Here is a 23,955-nt window from a genome sequence, read left to right as displayed (position 1 = left end):
AAATTCTCTGAGTAGTGTGGAAATGCTGATCCTTACCCTACTTGGGGTGTCCACTGAGCATTTCCGCGAACTCTATCTGAAGTTCTCTGGGCATGGGAATTTGACATGTTCCCCAAACCGAAAGGAATGAGTGGGAAACAATCAAGACAACAGATAGAAGCACTTGCATTTGAATGAGTTTCAAGCATGCTTGGGTACTCGTGTGATCTGAGTGACTCAGTTTTGGAATACGACTGTCACGTGTTGCACCGCGACCTCCAGGCACCCCGGAGTTTCTGAAAAAAATTTTTCTGAGGTGCAGGGCCCGACGGTGGGTGTATTCACAGACATTTTCAACATGTCACTGGCCCAAGCCGTAGTCCCCACCTGCTTCAAGACAACCACCATCATCCCAATACCAAAGAAAACCATAGTGACATGTCTTAATGACTACCGACCAGTGGCACTAACACCTGTCATCATGAAGTGCTTTGAGAGTTCGGTCATGAAGCAAATTAAAGACACCATTCCAAACACAGTGGACCCGTACCAGTTTGCCTACCGGACAAACAGATCCACAGACAACACAATCTCCATTGCCATGCACACTGCCCTATCCCATCTGGACAAAAAGAACACATACACAAGACTACTATTCATTGACTTCAGCTCAGCTTTTAACACTATCATCCCAGAGAAACTCAAACTAGTCAAGAAACTCAGTGCACTGGATCTCAACACTACCCTCTGCAACTGGATTCGGGACTTTCTGACAGGCAGACCTCAGGCTGTCAGGCTTGGAAACCACACCTCCAGCACACTAACTCTGAACACTGGGGTCCCTCATGGGTGTGTGCTTAGTCCATTGCTCTATTTCCTCTATACCCATGACTGTAAGGCCAAACACAACACCAACTCCATCATCAAGTTTGCGGATGACACCACAGTTGTAGGTCTGATCACAGACAATGATGAGAGGGCCTACAGGGAGGAGGTAAAACTCCTTACAACGTGGTGTGATGACAACAACCTCACCCTCAACGTCAGCAAAACCAAAGAGCTGATCATTGATTTCAGGAAACTGCAAACTGGACATGCCCCTATCCACATCAACGGGACTGAAGTGGAAAGAGTCAGCAACTTTAAATTCCTTGGCGTCCATATCACCGAGGACCTCACATGGTCTCTCAACACCACCTGTCTGATCAAGAAAGCGCAACAGCGCCTGTACTTCCTAAGACAGTTGAAGAAGACTAGGATATGTCCCAGATCCTCACTAACTTTTACAGATGCACTACAGAAAGCACACTGACAGGCTGCATCACAGTGTGGTATGGCAACTGCAGTGCTGCTGACCGCAAAGCCCTACAGCGGGTGGTGAAAACTGCCCAGTCCATCACTGGGGTTGCCCTCCCATCTATACAGGACATTTATGACAGACGGTGCTTGAGGAAAGCTCTAAGCATCATCAAAGACCCCACACACCCCAGCTACAGACTTTATGATCTGCTACCATCTGGAAAATGGTACCGGAGCATTTGGGCCCAGACTCCCAGACTCAGAGACAGTTTTTACTATCAAACTATTAAACTCCCAGCCTCTCTCACTCTCACCTCACCTCTCACCTATGATCTGAACCTCACAGTGCTTTCTTTCTTACCAAAAACCCAAACACACATTGAAAATCTACTTCTACCATACATGTCAAAAGCTCACTCCCCGTAATTTTTATCCCTTTATTTCATTCTGTTGATGCATGTTTTTGCACATAACCTGTTACCTTTTTGCTGTTTTGCACATTGCCTGTTGCTGTTTTTTGCACATTCCCTGTTTGTTGTTTTCGCACACTGCCTGTTGTCTCTGATTTTGTTTTGTCATACAATTGTATTGTTGTTTTTTTCTTTGTACTATTCATGTCCCAGAGCTAGCTAAATAGCATTTTGTTATACCATATACCTGTATATGAGTATAATGACAATAAACTTGAACTAACACTCTGAATCCAATGGAAATCATATCCAGTCCAGATTTCACTCTACCGGCCCAGATCCCATTGAAGTCTGATCCACCTCGGGTTTTACTGTACCAGTCCGGATTGCTTGGAAATGTGATTTGGTCTGGGATTTACTCTTCCAGTCTGGATCCCATTAAAGTCTGATGCAATCTGGGTTTTACTCTAACACACTGGATCCCATGGAAGCCTGATCCGCTCCAGGTTTCACTTTACCAGTTCGGATCCCTTCAAAATCTGATCCGCTCCGGGTTTTACTCTACCAGTCTGGATCCCATGGAAGATTGATATGAGCCGGGTTTTACTCTACTATTCCGGATCATATGGAAGTCTGATACTCTCCGGGTTTTATTCTAACAGTCCGGATCCCATCGAAGTGTGATCTGCTCTGGGTTTTTCTCTACCATTCCTGATCCCATGAGAGTCTTTTCCAATTCGGGTTTTACTCTTCTACTATTAAGGTTTCTTCAGCCTGAGCTGCGTATCTAGTTAGCGATTTTATCTGACTTATCGTTTGTTCTTGTGACCCCCTGGGTTTCTGACCTACCGCTTCTTATCTCCGACCTCGATCTAGCCTCACTACGGATTACATTCGCCTAGGAATTCAGTTTTCTCTCTCACACTCCACACAGGATCTTTTCCATACCTTTTTCCCCCAGAGTACGTAACATTAACTTTTTATTTTTTTAAGGAGCTTAATTTATTTTTGTGATTTGTGATTATTTTGACCAAATGAAACAGAGCTACTGTCAAGGTTGCTGCTATGTTTGGTTACAGAACATTTAATCAGTGAGGTGTTTTTTATGGTGTTGACTTTATACAGATGCAGCCATTTAAAATGCACGGTACAAACCCGTACCTCATGCAACTACCCACAAGCCACTGCGGTGTACCGAGGTGCATGATTGGCTGGCCAAAATGACTGACAGGGGCACTCGTGGTGCATTGGTCATTAGTGAAAAGATTTAATCATTTAATCTCTTTACTGTGCAAGTATTGAATATTTATATAGAATTTTACAACTAAAGGGAAATTTTAGTAGCTGAGCATAAACAGAAGAGGAGCATAACGTGTCTGATCATCATAAATGATATTAATTTAGGAACATAAACATATTATGTAATCTGTATATGGCTGGTATTGGTCGTTTAAAGAAAAAATACACACCAGTATTCCACTTTCTTCCTAAACATTTTAAGCATCAAAGTCTTACATGTGGTTATTTTGGAAACATTTTTACCTGCTCCTTCTGACCATATTAAGTTTATATACTTTGTGAAAAGTGATAATGTTTTAACCTTTACTGTTAATACGCTCGTTATCGGAGTAAACAAAAACATACTTTTAGAATTTGATTAATAGGGAATATAATATGGAATCGCGTATCTAAAGAAATTAATAATGATATAATTAGATTCATATACTGTATCTCAAACAGTAGTATAAGACTTTCTATGGATATGTGTACTTCAGTTTCAGTGTTTTCTGTGTGACTGTGTCTGTGGAATGATGGCTTAAGTGACTGATTTATAAGCCTCAGGTCCAGTGTTCTAACCCAGCTGTTGTCATGAGCTTTCACTTAACAAATAAACATTTCTTTGAAAAACTAAAATAACAAATGTTATGGACACTACTGTATATTGACATTTTTTATACTGTGAAATATCACCACTGTTCGAAGCTAAGTCATTTATTAATAATGAATAATTTGAAGCTGCTACTACTGTCGTTATTACTGATAATAAATATTATCGACACAATATTGAATTTGTTGGTCTTTCTAATATCACAAAACATTCAAAGTTAAGTGATTACCATTTTCCATGAATACGTGCGCTCGTTATCACAGTAACAAAATCATACTTTTCAGAATTTAATTTTTTAAGCAATAAGGCACTAATGGCCGTGCTATATCGTGGATATAGTCACAGTTAAAAGGTGTTGTCAGGCCTGATGTAATGCAGAGGGCCAGCAACCTTTTACTGTGACTATATCCACGATATAGCACAGGCCTCGAGTGTCTTATTGCTTTAATAAAACGGTCACCAAATATGCGAGTGCTGTATAGAATGAAGTTTAATTAAAAAAAAATTATTAAACACGAAAATTAAGATGTTTGCGTTCCTTCACCTGAGAATATAGTCCCTCGTTGCTACACAATGCAGAAACACAGTCACAAGTACCATTAGCTAGCAAAGAGGACAATATGATAGCCAATATGATAAACACAGGGAAAAAATCAATTGAGATAAAAAGAGCTGCTGATCTGTTCTACATGCATTTTTAACGTTTAATTAAGAAGTAAAAAACTTAAAGCGTACACAAAGATTCTAAGCTGATCACAAGGAAGAAAGATCACCCATTTTTCACACATTAAAAGTGGTTATTAACTATCGAAACCTGTTTTTATAGCTTTTAAAATCATATAATGTCTAAGTTAAGCAGGAACATAGCATTATATCTAATTTTTTATTTCTTTTTTAAAAACTAAAAAAATAATTTGCCGAACCTAAAGGTGTTTATAATATAAGGACTATCTAAAGAAATAAATAACGATATAATTATATTCATATACTGTCTGGCAGAATAAACTGAAGAGTTAGTTAATGCAACACAGAAGATAGTATTAATAATGTAGTGTTTTCAGGCTCATGCCCTACCAACTGAGGAATTGAACTCAGGCCCCCAGCATCACTTAATAGGGAAGCAGCCAGTTGAGCTACAGTGAGACCTGCCCTCAATGTTAACAGACCAGGTCCCACCTATCTATATGAAAGGCAGTGATGCCACTGCGCTGGCAAGCCCTCAGTCACCTGCCCAGTGAATGCACTGCATCAGAGAGAGTCAGTATAGCTTCTGGGAAATACATTTTTCCAGCATCAAAGTTTAACTCGTTCAGAGCGCCCGACAAACTCCAAGCGTTTCATTTTGAACTGAAGACCCTCACACCTGAAGAAGGCTTCACAGCCGAAACATTGCATTTTCTCTCTTCTCTTTTCAGCATGGAATAAACCTATTACTTGTTTCTTTACAGACTACGCAGGCTGAAGTAGCCACCCACCATGAAGTAATGGCTACAGTGATAATAGAAGTGGATAATGTCATCCCTATTAAACAATGTGCTTATCATCCAAAACTAAAAACTAAACTGCTAAACTAAAAATTAGGTACAAGAAGAGTTTTATTGGACAATGTTTTGAGGGTCTGGCGGAATTTCTCTGTGAACTGAAGAGTTATAGATGAGACATGTATCACCTCTTTTTACACTTGTAAAAAAGAACATTCCACTCAGTGGGCGATGCATTGTTATCTCAATCACCTGCTAATTCGTTTAACACCACCGGAAGGCAGGATAATGTGATTTTTCTGTAGCTGTACAGAATGTGTGTTGTGTTTACAAAATTAAATTGTTTTAAATGTATAAAAGTTAAAAAAAAACGTACAGTTTACACAAAGATTCTTAGATGATCACGAGAAAGTGTATTGCATATCTAATGGTCTAACCCCACTACACCCATTTTGATTAAAATTGCAAACGTGTTTAATTAAATGCCTTTATTGATTCACAATCTGACAATGTAATGTAAATCGTTATCTTTGTCTTCTAAGTCCCTTAATTAACTTTAAGCATAGCTTTCTCACCATTCAGATTTATTTTTCATACCATTGTTAAACAAAGCAGGAGCGTATTGTACTTCCTCATGGGATCAAAGGTGGAAAGATTAGATTGTAAGGCTAGCTGGTGTCTGTGTGGTTCGGGCCGGGTGGCTGTGCCGAAAAAATAAATAAAACGTTAAATAGAACCGGTTTAACAGCTCTTAAGCATACTGTACTTTTTGTCAACACAACTTTGTCAGTGAAAAGACAGAGGGCACTTTTCCTCCCTCCTACATTCTCAGAGTACAATAGGCGAACCTTCGAATGAAAGACAGTCCCCCTTCCCCCCATGGACAGGTAGACAAATGTTTTCACTGCCTATTATTAGAGGCTGAGGTCCCTGCTAGCTATTCAGAGGGAAAGGAGGTGATGTCACCATGCTGGCAAGCATGCTTTTTAGATACTTTTCTTTAGGTACACGATTCCATATTATATTCCTTGTTAATCAAATTCTAAAAGTATGCTTTATTTTATGCTGATAACGAGCAAATCACAGAAAAGGTTAAAACATTATCACTTTTCACAAAGTATATAAACTTAATATGGTCAGAAGGATCACATAAAAAGGTTTCTAAAATAACCACATGTAAGACTTTGATGCTTAAAATGTTTAGGGAGAAAGTGAAATACTGGGCCATATACAGTTTGTAATGTAGGGATTTCTTTATTTATGTCTTTATTTAGTGGTTAAATTAGTGACAAAGGCTTTTAGCTTCAGTAATGCGTACAAAGAACAATAGAAGATTTTTTTTTAAAAGAAACACGTCAAAATGTTTCCAAAACATTCACTTGTGGTACTTTAGCTGCTTAGTTACACGAATCCATATTAATATAGCTATCAAGTGAATTTAACTCACTACAACATTTATCTTTTTACATTAACAGCAAATGGCGTTCTTACTACTGTACTGTACCTATTCTTGGAAAATGATCAAATGTTATAACTTTTTTATGAAGTACAGAATATAAGCTTAATGTACTGCATACGGCTGACATTACAGGTTGTGCGAGCTGGCTTACCAGCACGGTGACGTCACCGCCCTTCCCTGTGGATAGTAGAGTCCACAGCCACTGGGTGGAGAGAAGATCTCCCTTTAGCTCAGCTGGGTGGTTCCCTGTGGAGTGATGCTAGAGGCCTGGGTTTGAGTCCCAAGTGGTGAGGGGCCAGCCTGAGGTGGCAGTGGTGAGGGTGCATACCCATGTGAACCTGAGAGTGCTCATTAATAATGTTACAACAAGTACATTAAAGCCAGAACCCATGTAAATTAAGAAGTTAAAGACTTTGATACATAAAATATTTATGCATAATTAAAATCTTTATGACGAAGGTGGAAGGTTGTGTACTTTTGTCCAACAGCAATCTTGCTTTTATAAAATATACCAACTTTTTAATGTTTAATGATTAACATGCTGTAATACACAGTTTAAAATTAAAATTCTAAAGAGTATACAACTTAAATTCTTAATTAGATAAAGATTGTCCCTCAGCAGTGATCGGGATTCGAAACCAGGTGTTTTCTGGTGACAGCTCAAACGCTGTACATGAGAGGTTAAGCTTTATTAGCTCCACCTGGCAGTGATTCTGGATACTATTATCATAGCTGTGGTATGATGTTATATGACACATTATGACATGTGATGCAACACGCCCATAGCGTTTTACCACAGCGTACCTCGCTCGTTTTGAATGGCTGCATCTGTATATGTGATATACAGTATGGATACATACACTTTGAACATTTGGAGTTATGTAAAGGACACTTTAAAGATCTTGAATAATTTGAAGTTTGACTTCAAAGTCACTTTTCACCATTTATGGGTTAAGTTGAAGTGATAAATCACTAAGAAACTGCAACTAATTGAATAATTGGAGCATATTGCTATTTAATGAGTGTTCTTGTAAGTAATTTGGAAATTAATTTGGCTTTGGGATGGAGAGATCAATAGGTTAGCTGGCTAATACTTGTTTGGTCATAGGAAGCAGGTGTGTGATGTATTAGAAGTGGTGGGGATTTGGTGTTTGCACTTTGAGGAGATGTTAGGATTGGCTCTTGGTGAATTATCTATTCCCCTGAGGTCATCGTGAGGCTTATATCAAGGCAGCCTGGGAAGCTGGGCTCTGTTTGTTTCTGTCTATAGCAAGAGAAAGATCTCTTGAGGCTTTGTGGTGTTGGGCTGGTGGTTGTTAGTTTTTGGTGTTACTGTGCAAGGTGAGTGGTTTTGCTATGTATTTTTTTTTAATCAAGAGACGTTTGGAAAGGTTTTCATAGTTCTTTTTTAAATAACTTTAAGAAATTTAAGTTTGTGAAAGCATAGGGTGAAGTTAAGGTTATTTGGAAATTCCTATTTGCTTTTGGTTGAGACAATTTTAAATTTTCTAACATCTATAGAAATGAGTCTCTTCCTCTACTTGTAGGATTCTGAAGAGTTGTGAATCAGATGATCACAGCTGTGACAGCTGGGTTCTGATTTTAGTGTATGAAACTCTTGTTACTAAATACTGATTTTTTTTCTCTAGTTCTCAAACCAGCAACAAGAAAGAGGACTTATATCATGACTGAGCAGTTTCATTAGGATAACAAGGAAGAACCTACTCCCTCTCCTACTCTGTCCAACATGCTGGTGCTTCTGTCCCTGCTGGACTGTAGAAAGCTGTGCTGCTGTTTGTGTTCTTGGGCTTCCCTCAGTGAACAAGGTGAGCTGAAGGTAAGTAGAGGGGAGATACAGGTCAGGGTTAGTGTGAGGCTTTGAAGGCTGGGATCAGTCTGTACAGCACTTGTGCTGGTCCCCTCTTGGTGGGAGTGGGGTGGTCATCACTGTTTTGCTTCCCTTGTCTCCTTAAGGTGCCTATTCTGAGAAGAAGATCGTGACAATGAGCACAGTCACTGGAGAGAGGATGCTGATGGAGTTGCCAGTTGAGATCTTGTCAGAACAGTTTGTGGAAACCTTGGGCTTCTGTGCACAGAGCTGCTTCTTTTTATAAGGCTGGTCAGCAGTGGTGTTGATTGTTGTGAGGTAAACTACAGTGCAATGATCAGAGCTCCTAGTCCCTGGCCATCTGAAAGCACAGTGTGGAGTGACAGGCTTGGAGAATTGTTCAGAGGAAGCTCACTGGGTGGCTTAAAGGATACCCACTGTGTGACCTGTTGATGCCCACCTGTAAGTATTGAAGTCTTGTGGTTTCAACAGCTGAAAGTGAAGAGGTGCTGCAAGCAGTCCTTGAATTTCCTGGATGCCTATGGTTCTTGGAACAGTTGCAAAGGTAGTGTCTAGAAGGACACTGTACCTGGAGAAGAGGTGAATTTCACTCCTGTATCATGTTTTTCACTTGGAGTAGGTTAATTTTCCATATACGTGGCTTTTAATAACCAGTTCATGAGTATTGAGTGCTTTTTTACCCATTAGAATAGGCCCAGTGTTAGATTTTGGAAGCTTTTGGTGATTTTCTATCATGTTTGAGTGTTAAATATGAGGTGTAGGCCTTTTTGTGTTTTTTTTTTTCTCCTGACTTTCTTCTGGGTGCTACACTTCTACACCCAGAAGAAAGTGACATGCACTTGACTGGCTGTCATTCTGGCTCTCAAAAAGTGAATTTCTGCTTTGTATCTGATTTATTTCATGGGTGCACACATGTAAGTAAATCACTTTGGATACACTGCAGTACAACAGTGAATTGGCACACTGCAGACTCCTTGCTGGTTAAGGCTCTGTGGAGACAGCATGACAGCCAGGTTCTCTTGATGGGTGTTGGCACAGAAACTGCTTCTCACAGGAGGAACTGCACTGGATTCCTCCCCTGTGGCAACAAGCATGGAGTGGGGGGTTTTCTCTCTGCTCTCTGCAGGATTTTTTCCCGTTGGTTTGTCCTGGATAGGTGCTGCACTGTGAACATTTGTGCAGTTTAGTACAAAACTGGAGCTGGAAGTAAATAATTTTTTACTGTTTCTAAGTGCAGAGGCTCAAATCTAAATCTTTCTCCACTTCAGGTTCTCTGCTGTTGGAAGGGTTGACCAGGCCTTTGCTCCCAGAGGGATGACCTTTATTTGCCAGGAATAACATGCAGATGTGGCACACTGTAGACTGGGTGCTTTCTCTTCTGTGAAGATCTGCTTGAGGAGTTAAGTGTTTCTAAACCAATACAACAGCCAGGGCACCCAGTCAGTTGCTGAGTGAGTTCTCTACCAACCAGGAAAAGGGACCACGGGAGATCATGTGTGGGGCAGCTTTGGGCTTGACATCACTTAAGCATCTTTTAAAGGTAGGAACAGCTTCCTGTTCTGACTGATGGTCTTTACAGCAGCTTTGTGATGACTGTTTCCAGGAGCACCTGAGCCACCTGGCTGGTTGAGCCAAAGCTGACTGTTCCAGGTAGGAGGGGACCCTGATTTTAAAGCCTTTGTTTAGCCTGCAGCTGCTGGAGTTCTTTGTAGGTTTTCTAGCCTTAATGGCAGTATTCCCCTAGCAGAAGCACAGGTTAATCAGGAAATGAGTGCCAAATATTGGAAGTGTTGTGCAAAAACTGGGAAAAAATTGGCTAAATTGTATTATGGTACCACTGGAAAAGAATCAGCAGTATGTAAGATTTATTTCATGGGTGCACACATGTAACTAAATCTTACATTGACTGAAATTTAGAAGTGAATTAAGTAAATTGTAAAACGGGGGAAACTATGCTCCTGTCTAGTGTAAGGCAGACTTCCTGATTTAACCCAGTGAGACAGTATTTTTCTAATTTCCTGCACTAAAAGCAATGCTGACTGGAATTGGCTGTGTACTGTGCTTTGATAGAAGGGAGAGAGCAGTATGAAAATGTGCTTTTTCTGGAGCACTCCCTTGTTCTGGATGTTTAATTGTGCTTTAAGTACTGCATAGTTTGCCCTTGGCTCCTGTGTATTGACTTGTGACATATAGGATACTATGGTAGTAAACGATTTCCATTTGGTTCAATTTTTAGAACCCATTTGAAGGAGCGGAGTAGTGAATGTGAAGCTTAGTTTTACCAAACGTTTGTATATGTACAAGCTGTAATCTCTCTGATGGTAGAAAACATGATGTGGCTGGAAGGCTTAAATCTATATACAGTGGCCAGCAATAGGGTTTTAGTGCTATTTGTGCTTTTGTATTTCAATTGTTTAAAATGTTGAAGCTCTAAAACCTTTCCCCTCATGGCGTTCCAGTCAAGGCTGCAGCTGTTAAGTAATGAAGATGGTTGGTGTTTTTGGTCTTGTACTGCTATGGAACCCAAATTTGGGGGGGGACTTGAAATGTTCTTTATGTAAAACCGACTGTAAACTTACTGCAGCCTTAGGTGTGTTTACTTTTTTTTTTAAAGTGAATGTCCACCACTTTTTGATGGGATATACAACTTTACAAAATTCTAAGGTCAATTTGCTGTACTGTAAACTTGTTACTACTTTTTTTTGTAGAAGTACTGGTAGTTTTTAGGTGTACATTAATTGGGCTTGTATGTACCCTAGGTCCACATGGAATACTGTAAATGGAATTAAGAAACATATTTCCTTAGATTTAGGAATGTGGAGAAAGTTAAATTCTGTAAATTGACCTCAAGATCTGAGTATTTGTGGGGAGGGGGAAGCAAAGTTGAAGAATTCTAATGTCTTGCCTTAGGAGGCTTCCAAGCTGCTGTCAAGAAGAGAAGCAAGAGCATCTATGTCCTGGGTGAGCAGGGAAAGGACTTGGGTTATTGTTTGTCTGTTTGGGCCAGTAAGAGGCCAGTGTTTAAGGTTAGGATCAGTGATCAGTCAGGATTGGGGGTGGAGTTGAGTCCATCTGTACGTTTTGAGATGGATTCACTGAATTTGAATCTGAACTTTAATCCTTTTTGTTTTGCACTGCATGTGAATTCCAGCAAGCTGGTGACAACTGTCATCATGGAATATTGCAACAGGATCTGGAGGTTCCCTGGAAATCTGCTGTGTCAATGGAACTATAAGGAAGCGGAAGGCTGTGCCAATTTTTCAGCTATTGCCTGAATCACTGACCTTGGCTGCTCTGTGATGGACAGTTTGGAGGAGTGTCTATCCACTGCAGGAGTCCATGATGCCATTCTGCCAATGGCCCAGCTCTGAGTAAAGGAGGCTAGTTCTATCCTGAGAAAGGCGAGGTGATCCACCTGCTCAAAGTTCTCATCAGCCACAACTGTCAAACCTCTGCGTGAGGTGGGAATACTGGTAGTCGATAATCCAATCATCTCACTGCCTGAAGTTCTTGGACATAGCCTGCATCTTTAATGCTGATCTGCTTATTGCTCTTAACCCAATCAGTGCAACTTTTTGTCCAAGGTAAAGGTGAGTTTGAAGGTTAGTAGAGGGGAGGTACAACTCAAACTCTTTTTATGAGGCTGGTCAGTAGTGGTGTTGATTGTGTTTGTAAATGAGACTAGTGCAATGATAGGTGCTTACCAGTCCCTGGCCATCTGAAAGCACAGTGTGGAGTGACAGGCGTGGAGAATCCTGTTCAGAGGAAGCTCACTGGCTGGCTAAAAGGATACCAGCTGTGTGACCTGTTGATGTCCATTTGTGAGAATTGAAGTCTTCCACTTTGAAGAGTGGAAAGTGAAGAGATGCTGCAAGCTGTCCTTCTTGAAATTCCTGGATGCCCATGGGTCTTGGAGCAGATGCAAAGGTAGTGTCTTTTGACATGGTTCCTGGACCAGAGGTGGGTTTCACTCTTTTCCCATCATGAAAAGGTGCTTTTGGAGAAGGCTGTGTTAAGCTCTTGGACATCTTCAGATGGATAAGGTCATGCTTTAATGTGCTAAATGTTTTTTTTTATTTTGGCTATCTTCTGGGTTTTGTTCCCTGCTTGGGTGAAGCACTCCCACACTGACGTGCACTTGACTGGCTGTCATTCTGGCTCAAAGACTGAATTAGTTTTGTATCTGATTTATTTCATGGGTGCACACATGTAAATAAATCACTTTGGATACACTGCAGTACAACAGTGACTTGGCGCACAAGGAGCCTCTTCCACTGCAGACTCCTTGCTGGTTATGTTTTTGAGGAGACAGCATGTCAGCCAGGTTCTCTTGATTGGTGTTGGCACAGGAACTGATTTCCTCTCAGGGGAGGAACTGCAATGGATCCCATCCCCTGTGGCACAAGCCCTGGACTGGGGGTTTTCTCTTTTGCTCTCTGCAGGGTGTTTTACAGTTGGTCTGTGTTGGACAGATGCTGCACTGTGTCCATGATGGAAGTAGAAATGCTGGCTTGTCCGTTTCGAACAAGTGCAGAGGACTTGGTCTAAATTTCTCTCCTTTTCAGGCTCTCTGCTGCCAGAAGGGTTGACCAGGCCTTTGCTTCAGAGGGAGGATCTTTTATCACCAGGAGTGGAGAACAGATGGTGCTGGTCTCTGGGACCTTTCCAGTAAGATCTGTTGGAGGAGTGGGGTGCTTGTTCCAAGACAAAGTCAACAGTAACATCAAAGGATCTAGTCAGGTGAGTGGGTCAGGTGAGTCCCTTTCCATCCAGGAAGAGAGATGGGGCATTTTGAGCATAATGAGCACACTGAGTACATGGGGTTTTAATCGGGTACATTTGGGTACTGTCACGATTATAGTCCCCCCTCCTTAAGGGTGCTCCAGCCCTTTCACTTAAGACTTTATTCGGTGCACCTGATTCCTATTCCCAGCCCACCTTAAAAGCCAGGCGCTGACGCGCATCCGGGCTCTGCATCTGGTTTCCGCACCGTGTTTTGATGGATCTCCTGGTTTTGGACTTACCCATTTGTTTGGATACTCTCTAAGGATTACTCTTTTGGATTGTTCGCCTCGGCCACACCTCCCACGTGCACCAGCGCATCTTGGACACGCCCTTGGACACTGTCTTCAGCCCCGTATTCCTGCATGACGTTTCCCCAGTGTTTCCCCACTTCTTCGAATTGTGTCGTCCGCATAGGGTCCGGAAAGAACTGTTCGTTACAGGTACTACGGGTATATATTGGTTTACTTGGGTACATTCTGGTACATTAGTGTAGACTGCATATCATGTTAAATGGGGTACGTTGAGTATATTGGGCAGGCCGCTTTTGGCGTGTGCACGGGAGTTGCAGCATACAGTGCAGTACATCCTAAAAACTCCATATATTACTCTTGACTTTTATCGTTTTTTACACTTAAAAGGGACTTGAAAGACCCTGTTGTCAGAGGAATGTAGGACAATCTGAAAGCCGTGCATTATCTTTAGTTCATTTCACGGAGAATTGAATATTTGAGAATCTTTGATTTTGTAATTTTAACAGTTCTATTTCTTCTCTCAGTGTCCACTCTTTATAAGGCATTGGAAGAGAAGCAAGTGGATCTATGTCCTGGGTAAGCAGGCAAGAACATTCTGGGTTATTTTGTTTGGGTTTGTTGGGGTTGAGGGAAGGGATAAGTTGGTTAGCTGGCTGTTTAGAGAAGGATGAACCTGTAATTTGTAACTTGTGTACTTATGTTGAAATAATGTTTTAAACAAGATAATATAACTGAAGTTCTCCCTTGTGGTAGGAGCCCTGCACCGTGGGGTTTTGCTTTTGCACTCTTCAGGGTGGGTTTCTGTTAGTTTGTCCTGAAAAGGTGTAGCACTGAACATTATGGCGGTTTAGGTCAAAACTGGTGTTGGGAGTGGGAATGTTGGCTGGACCATTTCTGACTAGTGCAGAGGACTCAGTCCAGTTTCTTATTTTTTCTTGAGGTTCTCTGCTGTCTGGGGGATGATCAGGCCTTTGCTGCCAAGGGAGGACGTTCACCAGGACCGGAGCCCAGATGCAGCAGACTGGGTAGTGGGTTCTGTCTGCCAAGATCTGCTCGGGGAATCATGTGCCTGTTCCAATTCCAGAAGCCAATGGACTCACCAGAGGAGCATCAAAGCTGCTTTAGAAGTTCCTAACAACAAAGGCAGAGAAAGGGAGGGAGGTCTTTGGTGGGTTAATTGTGGGCAGGAAAGAGGTTCAGGTGCTATTCATAGTACATCAAGACTTGCATGAAGCTCTAAGTGAATCTCTGCACACCAGCCTTGTAATGGCTGTTAGGACCATGGCTTGTTACTTCAGCACCTGAGCCACCTGGCAGGGAGGAGACAAAGTGACTTCTAGTGCTGGAATGGAGAAAGAGTTGGCAGTTGGTAACTTTGTAGCTGTTTTGCACATTCTAGGCCATTTGAAAAGCAGAGTTTGAAAGACTAAAAGGTCATGCAATGATTTATTTGCATGGGTGCACACATGTATATAAATCTTGCATTGGCTGTAGAGTAAAACTGAATTGAGCACATAAGGTAGAAATTAATAAAAGGAAAATTAATTTCATCCACTCACTTGGAAAAGAGGGATTGGTTTAGCTGAGTGCCGCTCTTTTTTGGTACCTGCACAGAAAGCCTTTTGTCATGGGAGGGGATTTCCTACAGAATGAGGTAGGAGAAAGATGGGGGTTGTTTGTTCTGTTTTGTGAGAAGGGATATGTTGTTATGCGGCTTTGTAAATTCTTTGCCAGAAAATGTCCTCCATGTATTGAAAATCTATATTTGTTTTGTTGGTGTGGGATGATTAAAAATGGCTAAATGTACTGAGTCGGTTTTCTTTTGTTTCTTGTATGCTGATTGTGGTTGTACAAGGTGCTATATTGAGTTTATACTGGCACTGGACCTGCTTTTCCCTACATTGTTTTATTTAGAAATCTTGCTCCCTAAATTGTTTCTTTGGTTTTACAATCAATTTTTACTACTGGGGGTTTAGGTCACACTCTTTGGGTACATTTATTTTACATTTATTTGGGTACTCTTTGGGTACATTCCTCAGCATAGAGGATGTTTATAAGCAGTTACAATTTTATTTTTAGTGATCTAAGCATTTTTATACATTCCTGTATTATGAAAACCTGTGGTATTTGTGGAGAAAGTAGGTGAGCTTTAAGGTATACATTTTAGACATTGATGGTTTAAAACACAGAATTGAAATGCAGTTTGGGGTTTTTAAATGTTTTTAAATTTGCCACTGGGTGATTTGTGCATAGTGAAATAGTGTAGAAATGAATATGCACATTTATTCCCATTTGTTTATATGCGGGGGTGGCATTATGCAGGGGTGTGCCCAGTGTGGAGGTGGAGGCCTGGTAGAAGGGAAACCCCTTGTCTTTGTAGTCCCAGCTGTCTTGGCTTCCAGCTCATGAGCCCCAGCTGGGTGGGTGCTATAAAGGCACACTGGACACCCTCTGAGAAGAGCAGAGCCACCCCTGGATGATGGTGTTTTTGCACCATCAGTCCTGCTGAGGATTGTACCTGTCTTAGGTTTCCATCTTCTGTTTTGCCTGTCCCTTTATGCCCTTTCATAGGTGCAGGCAAACTCATGCATCTTGTTATGCACAGACTGGACCCCACTGAACAGCAAATGTCCAGTCTGGTGACTGCTGTGCTAGCAGTTGTTTTCCCCAAGCTGGACCCCATTAGGTAGGTTAAGCCCAGCTTGTAGGTAACATGGCAGTTGCTCACTTTATTTTCTCACTTTTTGTATTGTTTTTGTTCCCAGCTAACTTCACACTGGTGCTTCTGTTTCCTCAGCTGGGGTGTTGACTTTTTACTGGTGCTCTCCGTGGTGCCTCCCACTATACACTTTCATTTATGAGTAATTGCTGTATAATTTCAGTTTTCCATTCCATTTCAAGTGAATATGTCTGAAAAGCAATTTACTTAAGTATGTTGTGTAGTATATCAGGTTTATTGTTTTTGCAGTGAATTGGGGTGCTGGCATTACTAAGTCTCTCTTAATGTAACAGTTGATGTAACAGGGGGACAAAAGTGTGGGATTGAGATAGTACTACTGCTACAGATCAAGCCATTTCATACTGTATGGGTTGAGACTGCATTGCAAAGGAAAGTTCTATTTTTGTAACACCTTGTTTGTGAAATATTTATGTAACTAGTTAGTGTGAAATTGTTATAGGTGCAGCAGTTTAAGATTACAGAGTAGACCAACGGCAGGAATATAATAGTTTATGAAAAAAGGAGTTGTCAGAATTGTATGGAGTTGTGTAGAGGTTGCAGTTTGGGGTAGAGACAACTCCTAGCCATGCTGGCAGTACAATGGGTTAAATTCAAAAGAGGTTAATGGTCTAGAAAATGTAAGTGTTATACAGTTTTAAATTGTAATTAGATTGTTTGGTTAGTGAGGTCTGGTTTAAATGACTGATAACTGCCAACTAGGAGGTATACATCCATTTACAATGGTTTAACCATACAGCTCACTGCACTGATGAAGACTGGGTGGGATGCCAGTCCATTCCTCAGGTCTCATCATGCCAAAATGCAATTAACCTACCTCAATGCTCCTGGACTGTGGCAGAAAACCTCACTACTTGGAGGAAACCCACAACCAACTGGAGAGAAAATTACATGAGCACCCAAAACTAGTTTTGAACTAGTTTTCATAAATAAAATGTAATGTGTAGAAAAATAAACTGGTGACATGTGTAAGGAGTGTTTATTTTTATGAGCACAGGGTGGACGAGTCATTGACAACCATAATGATGTTCTGGAGAGGAGCAAGAATGTACACATTGACTTTAGCAATGGTATGTATCATTCATAGGGTACATAAAAATAGTCTGGTTTAACATGAGTAATTATCATGCTAAACTGTTGGGTTGCTAGTTGATTCACAGCAGCCTTTTATTCATCATTTTTAAAAGAATCCAGGGTGTTCAGCTCAAGGATTTGCCATGTAGTGTTTTCCAGACCATCACGGCAGTTGTGACATGTCTCCCGTTCTTGCCTCCAAAGTCCTCCAGATTAACAAACAATAGGTACGTGAATCTTTTGAAGGGGGTGAGAGGAAATTATATGAAAAGGTCAGATCCAGATCCATCTTAAAGTTCAACTGCTTTTAGACGTAATTAAATTGAAGGAAACGGTGACATGCTATGTTCTGAAAGATTTTAAATGTCACTCTAGTTGTGCCATACTCATATGAGCCATAGGAGATTAGTAGTTATTGTACATATCAAGATTTTGTTGATTTATTACTCTTCTGTTTTTGGTACGGTAGCCAAAGTGCTCAGACTATTAGGGCTTAGGGGTCTTTTTCTCCAATCCCAGAGGTTAAAGTGTGTATTGGTTCAGTCCAGCACAGAATTTAAGGACCTTTAAAATTATAATGTAGTCCATTTCATTAGTTAAATTCCAGTTTTTCAAGTTTCTTATCTTGTTTTTCTTATAACCTTTTAAAGTTAATTACACTATAATAATAATTGCTTACACTTATATAGTGATTTCCTGGACACTCCACTCAAAGTGCTATACAGGCAATGGGGACTCCCCTCCACCACTGCCGCCAATGTGCAGCCTTACCTGCATGATGCAAACGCAGCCATAGTGTGTCAGAACTCTCACCACACACCAGCTCTCACTGTGGAAGAGAACAGAGTGATGAAGCCAGCTCAGAGATGGGGGTTATTAGGAGTACATGATCAGTAAGGGCCAGTGGGAAAATAGAACAGGACACCAGGGTAATACCCCAACTCTTTTTGAGAAATGCCCTGGGAGTTTTTATGACCATAGGATCTCAGTTTTACTTTTCATCTGAAGGACTGTGCCTTTTTACAGTGTAGTGTCCCCATCACCATACTGGGGCATTAGGACCCACCTAGACTGAAAGGTGAGTGCCCCCTGCAAGCCCAAATAACAGCTCTTCCAGCAGCAACCTTAGTTTTTCCCAGGAGGTCTCCAATTCAGGTATTGACCAGGCTTACATCTGGTTAGCTTTAGTGGGCTACCATCTGGGAACTGCAGTGTGATATGGCTGCTGGCAAGATAATGAAATAGGTCCTCTTAATTAATATGGGGCTGTTTGGAAGTTTCCACAACTTATAAAGTCAGTAGAAACTTTAACAAGTATGAGTTGGCTATTACAAAAAAGGTAGTAGATTGGGTTTTTAAATATCAAGCTAAAAGTAAAAGTACTTTTCTCAACAAAAGTTTTGTAGCAGCAGCCAAGTGAATTTAATCTAAGCACTCCTTCTCTAAAATAAAGTTTGTAAGAAAAAATATGGGACTAACCAGCAAATGAAAGATTTGTCCCAAAATCAGTAAAGAAACAGTACTCACCACTCTCCTCAGCTCCTGGACTCTTGAATGAAAACAGAGGCACAGGGAGTCTGCTCTTTTATCCTCTGAGCTGGGCTGGCTCCTCCCCCTCAGAATGTACCAAGTCCAGCGAAGGGTAAAACCTTCATAGCTGACAGCTATAATGAATGGCTGAAAACAAGATTAAATTAACAAGATACACGCCAGCAGCCATATCACCCTGCAACTCACAACTGGCCACCTACTGAAGCTAAGCAGGTGTGAGCGTGGTCAGTACCTGGATGGGAGACCTCCTGGGGAAGAACTAAGGTTGCTGCTGGAAGAGGTGTTAGTGGGACCAGCAGGGGGTGCTCACCCTGTGGTCCATGTGGGTCCTAATGCCCCAGTATAGTGATGAGGACACTCTACTGTAAACAGGTGCTGTGCTTTGGATGAGATGTAAAACCAAGGTCCTGACTCTCTGTGGTCATTAAAAATCCCATGGTGTTTCTTGTAAAGAATAGAGGTGTAACCCCGGTGTCTTGGCCACATTTCCCATTGACCCTTACCAATCATGGTCTCCTAACAATCTCCATTTATGAATTGGCTTCATCACTCTGCTCTCCTCCCCACTGAGAGCTGGTGTGTGGGGAGTGGACTGGCTCATCATCCAGGTGGGGCTGCACATTGGTGGTGGTGGAGGGGATCCCCATTATCTGTAAAGTGCTTTGAGTGGAGTGTCCAGAAAAGCGCTATATAAGTGTAAGCAATTATTATTATAAATCAAAAGATATTCAAACTCAATATAATAGGTCTATTCATTTGAAGACGGATTCTAAATTTATCATTTTTGGGTTCAATAAAGTGCAACTGATTGAATCTTATGAGTGGGATACTATTCATTGATTCTTCCTGTTTTCACTTTTGAGCTTCTCTGTGTTTGGTGATCAAGAGATTTATACAGAAGTAAGCATTCAAAGTACATGTTTAAATATTAAAATGGAATTTTACAACTAAAGGGGAATTCTGGTAACTGAGCATAAAAATAACAGGAGCATAATGTCCTTCAAGATCATATTATCATAAAAGATATTAATATTGGAATATAAACATTATATTTAATGTCCATGGCTGATAGTGGTAGCTTAAATAAACAGTACACAACAATTTCCCACTTTACAAACATTTTATGCATCAAAGTCTTTAACTATGTCACTTACTGTGGTTATTTTGGAAAAGTTTTGATGTGCTCTTTCTGACTATATTTGTAGTTTAAAATACTATTCTAATATATAAGTATATGTATTTTCTATGAATCCTTGCTGTTTTTATTCCAGTAAAAAAGTGTACTTTTCAGAATCTGCTTAGTAGGGAATATAATATGGAATCATGTAGTAAAAGAAATTAGTAATGATATTAATAGATAAAAATATGATACATTTATATAACTGATCTTATTACCGTACTCCACTTTTGTTTGTTAATTTTTTATTTTTTCTGACTCTTTCACTCTTGATTCCTTTCGGTACATTTTGACCTGTCTGTTTCAGCACTGATTGCAAGTGCTCTGTTGGTGTAGTGGGTTTGGGGGGTGGATTCCTCTCTGGGAGAGCTGGGTTCAGTTCCTGCTTAGGGCACATGTTTGTTTTCTAATAAACAGTCTCATTAAAAAGTAAATAGTAGGTACACTATATTTTTATATAACTGCAAAAAAAGACACACAGTGTTCAAACCACAAGCATGTTAAAAATAGGTTTAGATAGTAAAAATTCTTAATGCATGAAAAAGGGTAGAGCATGCTACATTACGGTCCATGAGCAGTCTCTCGGGGGCTGGTTAGCTCAATTGGTAAGCATATGGTGCTGATAACCCAAAGGTTGTGGGTTTGATCCCCATATGAGCAAGGAAATCCCCTTTTCCTTGGGCCAGTGCAGTGGCTCTGTGGCTGGCAGAGGAGTCCTATGCCATTGGGCTCCTGAGTGAACCCCCAACTGTTCTGGGGGCACTGTAAAAATGGCTGACCCTGTGCTCTGACCCCCAGCTTCTCTCCCTGTCTGTGTGTCTCATGGAGAGCAAGTTGGGGTCTATGAAAAGACAAATTCCTAATATCAAAAAATCATATATGGCCAACGGAGTGATCTTATTTATTTTCCATTACATCGATAGGGACAAGTTTTAATAATTAAATGTCAGATTGTTTCCAAAACATCACAGTTCCATATTAACATTATTATCAAGTGGTATTAATTCAGTACCACTTTTTTTATAATAACAGGAAGTGGTGTTTTTACTATACATTCTTAGAAAAGTATAAAACATTATGACTTTTTATGAAGTACAGTATATAAACTTTATAATGGTACAAGCAACATGTTTAAATTTTTCCATAAGTCACCAAGTTAAAGATTTTGATGCATAAAAATTTGTATGAAGAAGGTGGAATACTGTTGTGTACATTTTATTATTTATCTACCACTACCACCTACTGTGTGTGCATTATTTATACATTACATTATGCTTCTGTTTTTAATTTACAGTATAATATTAAACCTTTTTATATTTCCAACTGAGCAATCTTGTTTTTATTAAATCTACCTACTTTTTAAGTACTTTAATATTTAACATGCTGTCATACACAGTATAAAATTCGATTTCTATTACTGAAAAAAGATTGAACATCCCCTTTGAATGGGATTCAAAATCAGGCATTTTCTGGTGACTGTCCAAATGTTCCACAAAGTAGTGTAGTCCCACAACTAAGTATTTGTAAAACGTTTTGGTACCCAGCAGATCCTGAACCTCTTAAGTACCCCTGCATTGTCACCCATGCATTCTGAATGGCTGGATCTGTAGATGGGCTGGCTAATACTTTGTCATTGGAAACTGGTGTGTCGCATTATAAACAATTTGGTTTTGCTAACTGACCATTTCGAGGAGATGTTGGGATAGGTTCTTGCTGAATTAGCCACACCTCTGAGTTAATCATGAGGGTTTTAAAGACACAGCATTGGGATCAGTAGTCATTCTGTTTCTGGCTCCTGCAAGGGTAGGAGCTCTTGGCTTGCAGCTCTGGTGGCCCGAAGACTGTGGAGAAAGGTGAGTGGTTTTGATGTGTTTGGGTAGTAATTTGAAAAAGTTTGAAGGTTGAAGGTGTTTAGAATATTTGTGCACTGTGAGTTTGAGAAGGTTTTTGGTATGTGTCTGGTGGAAAGGTGGCATATTCAGTTGAAACTGAACTTTCTTCTAAAGACTGTCCAAATGTTCCACAAAGTAGTGTTGTCCCACAACTGAGTATTTGTAAAAACTTGTGGTACCCAGCAGATCCTGATCCTCTAAGTAACCCCCAGCATTATCACCCGTGCATTCTGAATGGCTGGATCATGTAGATGGGCTGGCTAATAATTGTTTAGTCATTGGAAATGTGTGTGTGTTGCATTATAAACAATAGGGCTTTGCAAATGGACCATTTCAAGGAGATGTTGGGATAGGTTCTTGGTGAATTGGCCACACCTCTGAGTTAATCATGAGGGTTTTAAAGACACAGTCTGGGGGCTGGTAGTCATTCTGTTTCCGGCTCCTGTAAGGGTAGGAGCTATTGGCTTGCAGCTATGATGTCCTGAAGGCTGCTGTGGAAAGGTGGGTGGTTTTGATGTGTTTATTGGCTTTGGGTTGTAATTTGAAAAACAATTTGAAGGTGTTTAGAATATTTAATGTGAGTTTGGGAAAGTTTTTGGTATGTGTTGGGTGGAAAGGTAGCATATTCAGTTGAAACTAGACTTTCTTTGAAAGACTCTGAAGAAACATGTCTACTGAAATCTGGATTTTTTTGCATCTTTAAATTGAAATGTTTTCACCCATGGGTTATCTTCAATAAGATGACCTTTGTAAATGGCTTTCCAAAGGCTGGTAGATGAGGATTTAAACCTCTTGGGACCTGAATTTGTTAATTTTCCTTGCTTTTTGTAAGCATTCAAAGAAATAAGACAATACAATCCTGGATGAGTGCTTTCACAAGGATGGCAGGTAAGAGAATACACATTTTAGGGGTTGACAAGAAGGTAGTATTTTTAGATCAGGGTCAGTGTTCTGGGAAGATTTGAGTTGGAGAAACTGAGATGTATGTTTGGGGTGTGTAACTGATTTTTGTTGTATATCTAAAGTAATTTTTGATTGCAAGTTGACATTTGGAATAATTACATGATGGTTTTTCCTTTCAAACGGGAGAAGAATGAGGACTTAAAGGGTTAGGGACATAAATAGTTATGTCTGGCATTTATAGCTTGTTGAATTGTGAATATTGTACTGGAGGTAAAGTATGTTGTTGGTGGTATGTTTTTTATTTCCTACAATGTAAAACTGAAGTTGGAGCATTTCTTTCTCTTTGATTGTGGAGGTAGTTTAGTTGTTTCTTAATGGGGAAACTGCACAATTACCTTTTTTTTTGCAAGGGGTATTCTGTGGGAAGGGAGTTCTTGGTTTTGGGGGAGGGTTTGTTATGAATTGAAGTATTTTATTTTGATGTTTAATATAACTGTAAACTAATCTTTAAGTTGTTTTTTTTTCTACTTTGGTCATTTTGTGGGAGGTGGTGGCCAGATCTTTGTTTCATTGGGTACCTGTATGTCTGCATGTGGTGCAGATGTGGGAGATGGTGTCCATCTTCCAAGAGAGGTGTTTGTAGTGTGACATTTTTTAGTATTTTTATTTCCTGACCAGAATTGGAACAGAAGGTGAAAATGGTGTGCATCTTGAAGAGGCCTCATCAGGAGCAGCTTTTGAGTGGACCTTTTTCCTCTGCCAGTGTTTCAACTTTAGACTTTTTCTACAACCAAATCATGTGTCTGGATGGAGTCGAGGAGCCTGTCTGAAGTAATAATGGACTTTTAAAAGAAGTAAATTGTTGTGGTATGTTAAGTAAATTTGTTCTGTGTATTATGTTGAGTAAGTGAATGTGGAATCATTGTAGCCTGTAATGTGGTGTTTTCTTGGATTGGAAAAAACCTGATTATGATGGGGGAAAATGGTTTGTAAATTGTTTTGTATTGTTAAGGGCAATGTCCCTAACTGTAGACTTTGTTTTTAATTAATTGTAATGCAATTTCCTGAAATAGTTTAATGCTCACTGAATGTTATGTTGCCAATTGTCTGATGTAGTATTGTAATTTGAGCACAATAAAGTTTCTGGGAGTGCTCTTTGAGGATTTGTATTGATGACAGGAAAACAATGTGGGTATGTTTGTTATACAATGTCATTGTTT

The 23,955-nt window shown here is 40.3% G+C and overlaps 4 long non-coding RNA genes across 4 annotated transcripts; 3 read left to right on the top strand and 1 right to left on the bottom strand.

Annotated features, from left to right (window-relative positions):
- The first annotated feature begins 7,791 nt into the window (after nt 1–7,791).
- LOC138241237 (uncharacterized) lies at nt 7,792–9,069 on the top strand. The gene is made up of 3 exons (XR_011190424.1): nt 7,792–7,857; nt 8,166–8,353; nt 8,491–9,069. It is a non-coding gene; the product is annotated as an uncharacterized lncRNA (long non-coding RNA).
- A 4,448-nt stretch (nt 9,070–13,517) lies between these two features.
- Nucleotides 13,518–15,131, top strand: LOC138241235 (uncharacterized). Its single transcript, XR_011190423.1, has 3 exons — nt 13,518–13,590; nt 13,926–13,977; nt 14,342–15,131. It is a non-coding gene; the product is annotated as an uncharacterized lncRNA (long non-coding RNA).
- A 2,156-nt stretch (nt 15,132–17,287) lies between these two features.
- Nucleotides 17,288–18,773, bottom strand: LOC138241234 (uncharacterized). Its single transcript, XR_011190421.1, has 3 exons — nt 18,740–18,773; nt 17,984–18,041; nt 17,288–17,449 (listed from the first exon to the last, which is right to left on the bottom strand). It is a non-coding gene; the product is annotated as an uncharacterized lncRNA (long non-coding RNA).
- Nucleotides 18,774–21,731: 2,958 nt separating this feature from the next.
- Nucleotides 21,732–23,675, top strand: LOC138241233 (uncharacterized). The gene is made up of 2 exons (XR_011190420.1): nt 21,732–21,793; nt 23,414–23,675. It is a non-coding gene; the product is annotated as an uncharacterized lncRNA (long non-coding RNA).
- The last annotated feature ends 280 nt before the right edge of the window (nt 23,676–23,955 follow it).

This window comes from Lepisosteus oculatus, chromosome 1 (genome assembly GCF_040954835.1).
Source record: "Lepisosteus oculatus isolate fLepOcu1 chromosome 1, fLepOcu1.hap2, whole genome shotgun sequence".
Taxonomy (NCBI): domain Eukaryota; kingdom Metazoa; phylum Chordata; class Actinopteri; order Semionotiformes; family Lepisosteidae; genus Lepisosteus; species Lepisosteus oculatus.
This window is presented reverse-complemented; position numbering and strand designations above follow the sequence as displayed.